Source organism: Callospermophilus lateralis, unplaced genomic scaffold (assembly GCF_048772815.1).
Source record: "Callospermophilus lateralis isolate mCalLat2 unplaced genomic scaffold, mCalLat2.hap1 Scaffold_98, whole genome shotgun sequence".
Classification (NCBI taxonomy): Eukaryota; Metazoa; Chordata; class Mammalia; order Rodentia; family Sciuridae; genus Callospermophilus; species Callospermophilus lateralis.
In genome coordinates this window covers 1,597,221-1,603,845 of record NW_027517992.1, presented here as the reverse complement: position 1 = coordinate 1,603,845, position 6,625 = coordinate 1,597,221, and positions in this window count along the sequence as shown.

Here is a 6,625-nt window from a genome sequence, read left to right as displayed (position 1 = left end):
GAGAATGATAGACATCTTAACAAGTTTGATAAGGAGTCTCTCAGGTGTGGGGTTGTATGCATATATCCATATATATGTATACCTATATGCTATAGGTTGAGGGTAAGAAGGCTAACATTTGGTGTAAATGTTATATTTAATAATTCTCTATAGTTTTAATTAATAGAATATTTATAGGAAAAACACTTTAAAATTAATAAATATGTAATATATTATATATTTGGTCCTCTCAGGCTGAAGGATTTATAGAGCATGAAAATTTTATGGTAAAATAAGAAATAATAAATAAATAAGGGAAACAAAAATATATCAGAAAAAAACCTATTTCAATGTAACCATACAGATGGTAGGCTTTTTTCTTTATGATGTTTTTATGAAATAGCTACATGATGCCTGATTTCAGTAAGGTATAAAATTTTTATATATTACTGGTATAAGAAAACCGGTGTTTTTATAATTTTGCACAAATAATCTCAGAATCTACCCTAAAGAGATGCAAAAGATGTTCATTACAGGACAATGTGCTATAGCAAAGATAATTTTTAAAGGCATAAAAGTTTAATGCTACAGTTAAATAAAATATCACATTAAACCACAGGGTGGAAATAATTTCAAAAATTATTTAAAAAGTGAATACACTTGAAAATCCTGTAGGAACACAGGATAATAAATGGTAATTAATCTAAGTCATGATACTACAGAGTGTTTTAATTTGCTGCTTTGTGTTTTTATTGAGTTTTTTAAATAGTCCATCACCAACATTCTTTTTTATAATCAGTAAAAAGGACTTAAGTTATTGCTATGGACTCAATTATGTCTCCCTAAAATTCTTATATTGAAGGAATATGCTATAGTTTGGATCTTAAATATGCACCAAAAGCCCATATGCTATAGACTTGGTCACCAGCCTGTGAAACTATATGAAGGTGGTAAAACCTTTAAGAGATGGGGCCAACTAAGAGGAAGCTAGGTCAGTGGGAGCATGTCTTTGACAAGGCTATGGAGCCACAGCCCCTTTCTCCCTTGCTCCTTTTTTGCTTCCTGACCATCATGAGGTGAGTGGGCCTCCTCTGCCACACTGTCTTGCCATAATGTCCTGTGCCACCCCAGGCCCAAAGCAACAGGGCAAAGTGACCATGGATTGAAATTTCTGGAACCATGAGCCAAAATAAACTTTTTTCCCTCTAAGTTGTTTATCTCAGGTATTCTGTTATGTTTTTCAAAACTGACTACTGGAGCATAATCTCCAATGTGATAGAATTTAGAACAGGGCCTTAACAGATAATTAACTGAAGTCTGAAAGAGGGCCTCTAATCTGATAAAACTACTGTCATTTTAAAAAGAGATAACAGAGATATCTCTTTCTGTATGCTATTAGAAAGAAGGCAGGCTTCTGCAAGCCAGGAAAAGAGGACTCACCAGAACCCAACCTTACGGTCACCTTAATCATGGACACCCAGCCTCTAGAACTGAAAGAAAATTAGTTTCTATTGCTTAAACCACTCAACCTGTGGAATTTTGTTATGGCAGCCCAAGCAATCTTAATACAGTAACCCAAATGTTTATAACAATGCATAAATGTGGAAATGTTATAATCAGCTTAAGTGGAAAACATCACAGATAAAATAGTTTGCGTATTTATCAGTATATCTCAACAAGTTCAAGAACACACATTACAGAAAATAGGTATTGCATTAGGTCAGTTTTATACTTTTTTCCCTGGTTTTGCATATCCTTTTATGCTTTATCAATATAATTATTACAAAGAATTAGTGCCCAGGGGATAAATAATAACATTGAAGTTGGCTACAGGCTATAATAATGCTATTAAAAGATGATAAGATGAGTTTCTTGGGAGATTTTTGAGTAATTGGAGACATGAATCCTGCTTGAGGCCAAGACTGCCATTTCATACCAAAAACTGAGAAATAGTTTATAGGTAAGTTTTTCCACACAAGAACAAAGGAATTCAGTATAACCTCGGAGAAGCAGAGATTGGAAAATAAAGTCTAGTAATTAATAGACTGAGAACAACAAGAAAATGTACTTAAAATATCTTAAAAGTAGTTTGCTAATTATAAAAATAGAAGTAACAGAATATGAGCTTCTGAATATTTATATTCGTCTCATTTCTCAATTAGCATTGCTTGAGACAATGCTTTTGATTTACAAACAGCTACTTTATTTTATTTTTTTAAGTTACAAGTATTGTCTCAAACTCTCTTTGCTTAATTCACTAAGAATTTCTCAAGCTTAATTGAAGCCCAATTGGTGCATCTTGCCTTTCAAAGTACCTGGACTTTGCTGGCAGCAGGTTGCAGCAATACCAACAGAGACCAGGAAAATCCTAGGTGACATCTGGAAAAATATTAGATAAAAATTTTATAACACATCTTCAGATCTAATTAAAAGTGAGATACTGGATATGTTCAGCCTTTTAGCAAGAGAGTTGCCATTTTGTCCAGAAAGACATTTCTACTCACATAATCCCTTTCCCAGTTCCATCTACACAGTTCAGTCCAAATGAAGCAAACGCCACTTAGTGCAGGGTATCCTCTTCAGTTGCGATTTACAACTGGTGATTCTTTCACCTCCATGTCAGTGATTTACCAAAGTTAGTTTTCACTACCAGCCACAGCATCCCTGTGAACTCATTACAAATGTAAGTTTCTCGATGCAATTACCCCTGCTTTATATGATCGAAAACCCTTCAGGTGAGACCTTGGGTTTTAGCAAGCCCTCCAGGAGATTCTGATCAACACTCAAGTTAAAGAAGCACTGCCTTAATTGAATTTTCAGGGAGCCAAATTTTTTGATTTAGAAACATGTGGAAAAAAAAAATCACCGTATTACTTTTTTTCCCCTCTCCATATCTATACCACTACCTTAGTTGCTTATTGATTTTTTCCCTATGCTTATAAGCACAGAATTAAAGTTTGGATAATTACCTAGAACTGTTTCTCACCCAAGATAATCAAATAAGGATAGAAAAGAGTGTCAAGCAAATAAAAGGAAATATCAAAGAGGTATAAATTCTCAGGCTAAACAAGGTCAGACTATCTTGGAGTGAAAATAAAAACAATAAGAAAAGCCAAGGATGATCAGCAAACTTTAAAATTGACTATGTGTGTCCCCATACAGAATATAAAAGGCTACCTTCTGTGTCTAGGGTTATATGAAATGTCTTATTATTCCGTACTCACAAAATGCTGTTCTGTGAAGGGATACCAACTTTAAATGGGCTCAGGTGCATTTTCAAGGTGAGGATGGTATTGTACTATAGGTAATGTTCTCATCCCTGAAAATCACCTGAAGTGGTTAGCTCAAAGAATATGAGCAGAAAGTAGGAACTAGCTTTCCAGAGGACTTTATTTAAAACTCATCTTCCTGGCAAGAATGATGGCAGTCTTTCAGGTTCTCTTCAAGAGTTCTCAAGAACAGAGTTTTTTTTTTTTCTCTTCATCAGAAAATGGAGAGGCAAATCAAAACTAATGCACAATAGGACAAAGAAAAGTGCCTTTACAAAGACCTGACTGGGTTCTTATAAGGCGTTTTAATCATGAGACAGAAAATCTTTCTAACACCGTGTGATCAATCAATCTCTCTACCCTTCCCACCAATAGTGGGGAGGATTTTATCCCGCTCTTATGATTTTTTAATTCTCCTATGGACTTTCATGACAACAGGAAGCTTTATGGCTTCCAACTCATCCCAGTTATTTGAGAGTACAGGAAAAAAACAAACCCTTTGAATACAGTTTAATTAATTATTTACCACTACACAAGCCTTACCCAAAGGGAACAAACAGAATGATTTTTATTATTCTGAGTTGGATTTAACCTAAGGGAAAATAATGGATAGAAATTCTACTAGAGATAAGCCACAGAAATAATAAAAGCTAAGACCAAAAGCCTAGATAGAACAAAGAATGGCATGGGCACCTACACATAACTTGTAAACAAATAACCCACCAGCATTTGGCTCAGGGAAAGAACTGACCACAGGGACCAGGGAGGTCCATGCCTGCATCCTTTCAACTCTGGCTAGACAGTGCAGGAAAGCAAGACAAGTGAAGTTTAATGAGCTACAGTATTAAGCAAAGTTGCATGAGTCACTATTTTAAGACAGAGCTTGCATAAGCATTTTCATTCAAAAACCTGTGGATTTTGTCTGCAGCCACTTCTCGTTCAAGCAGCAGAAAGCATGTAATTGCTGAGGTTATTAGGTAGGTTCAGGTAAAATTATCTTTGTCCCTTAAGCCTTCTCAAGAGTGATTTTACATTTTTATCTTCTCTTAAGACTTATACATATTGTCAGATTTGATGAATAGACTGTTCATTTTCTTTCCCTCAGGGGTTGCTGTACTTTCTATCCTGCCCTTAATTTTACAGCTTTATTCTATCACTCAGTCTTTCCCCTAGGTTATTAAATATAAAATAAACAGTTCAACTATGAAGTTCTGAGAGTGGTATGTTTGGATAACAGTGTGAGATCAACAAATGGACAGACAAGTCTGACATAAAACCCATGGCCTATGGGAGCCGAAGAATTGAGAAAACATAGTTCATCATATTTCTCCTGCTTTAAGTTCAACACTCAGGGGAAAGAAGATTAAACAGAAATTTCTTCTCTGTGTGCAAACATGCCCCATTTTTCTCTCCCATGGCAATTTTCATTGAATCAAAAGAAGCTAATTTGTTAAACTTCTGTGGGGCTCAAACTGGCACATTTTCAGAAATCACTTGCATGGCTGGTTATTTTATTCACTAAATAAAAAGAAGACAATAACCCACAAGCCAGTAAACAGTGGGAAAGAAGGATTTGAGGACAACATAACTTTCTGATCTCCTCAAGATGCTTATCCCAGTGTATTAATAACACCGGTTGTAAATAATCCAATAAATGTTGATTAAATATTCTTAACATATAAACAGTCTCAAAGATTGAATGCAATTGTGTAAATGATGTTTTAAAACATTACACATATTCAAGAATCATTAAATATTTTTTACACGAGGGAAGTCTTCAATGCTTTTCAAATAGGTCTGTTTTAGTATTATGTTTAAGAATGTATTTCGTCACATTTATGCTTGGATGTAAATTACAGAAAATTTCCAGGCAATTTTTTTTTCACTTTGGCCTTGATTTTTCTTATTTTCCAACACTGCGTCACTTTACCTCTCATCAGCTCCCACACACAGTTAGAATCTCATTTTATTTTCCATTCATTTATTTAAAAAGTTTCATTCTCAGTAAAAATTTAAAAAAAAACATATTTAATCAGCTGATTTCTCAGTGGTTGAAATATGAGAAGAAATTAAAAATGTTGTTCTATATTAAAGATTGACTACCTCTTTGCTTCTGCTAGAAACTGTCCATGTTTACTGTGTGACAGTGCTTAGCTAGTTGGCTTTGTGCAGAAGGAGGAATACTATGTCTTTCATAAAGGAGAACTTCTTTCATCATTTTGTGTTGGTTTTAAGTGAAAACCAAATGTTAAGGTTTCTGATACATGAGAAATAGTAAGTCTGGTGGTCCATTTCCAGAATATAGCATTTAGCCTTAAAAGTAAAATTGGTATGTAAGAAAGGCAGCCAAAGGAGAAATAGAGCAGAATGGAAAGTTATACAACAGCAGCATAGCCTATGGGTTTATTTAAATAACCCAATTAACCATTTCGAGCTCCCCAACCTTTATCCAATTTTAACTCTAGCCCTTTACTTTAAAATGAGCCAATCACATAGACTGTAATCCCAAACTCCTCCTGTAACAACAAGGGGCAGTGCTGTGTTAGAGAAAAAATGGTGGACTGCCTGCCCAAGTGTGCTTGCTTGCCAGACTTTATTTGGTAGCAAACCCTTCTGCAGAAGTAACCTTTGCCTTGCCAAGCTACTTCTGAGTACATGTCTGATTCCTTATGACACCTGGTACTTCTAACAAATATATGTGCTTGAATGAATTAATAATTATATTAATATTAGTAACTACCAGGGTTAGAGTACCTGTCCCTGATACACATACACACACACACACACACACACACACACACACACAGATATTCATTATATTTAATTTATTTCTCCCCAAAGTCTTAGGAGATAAAAATCATTATTATCACCATTTCACAGAAAACTTAACAATAAAATATTGTACAGATAAAATATTATAACTGGGTTTTGGCTCAATGGTATAGCATTCGCTGTAGTAAGCCATTGTTGTAGATTGTGGCCGCCATTAGAAGATGGCGCCGGCTTCCACTGTGGCCTGTGATAAACAAATTCTTTTGTGGAGAGTTGGCACGCTATCCCTTGCCACCCTATAAGAAAGATCCACGCGGCGGCTTAAGATTGGTACATGGGGGGCTTTATTAGGCTGTGCTTGGGCTCTCGGGGAGAGAGAGAGAGAGAGAGAGAGAGAGAGAGAGAGAGAGAGAGAGAGAGAGGAAGGTCACTAAAAGATACTTTAATCAAGGCCTGAATAAACTGCTGAAAGAAGATTCCTGAGTTGCGTCTTTCTTGCGGGCAAGGGGTCGCGACAGTTCGCCTAGCACATATAAGGCACTGGGTTCATTCCTCAGCACCACATAAAAAAATAAAGAATTAAAACAAGGGTGTTGTGTCCATCT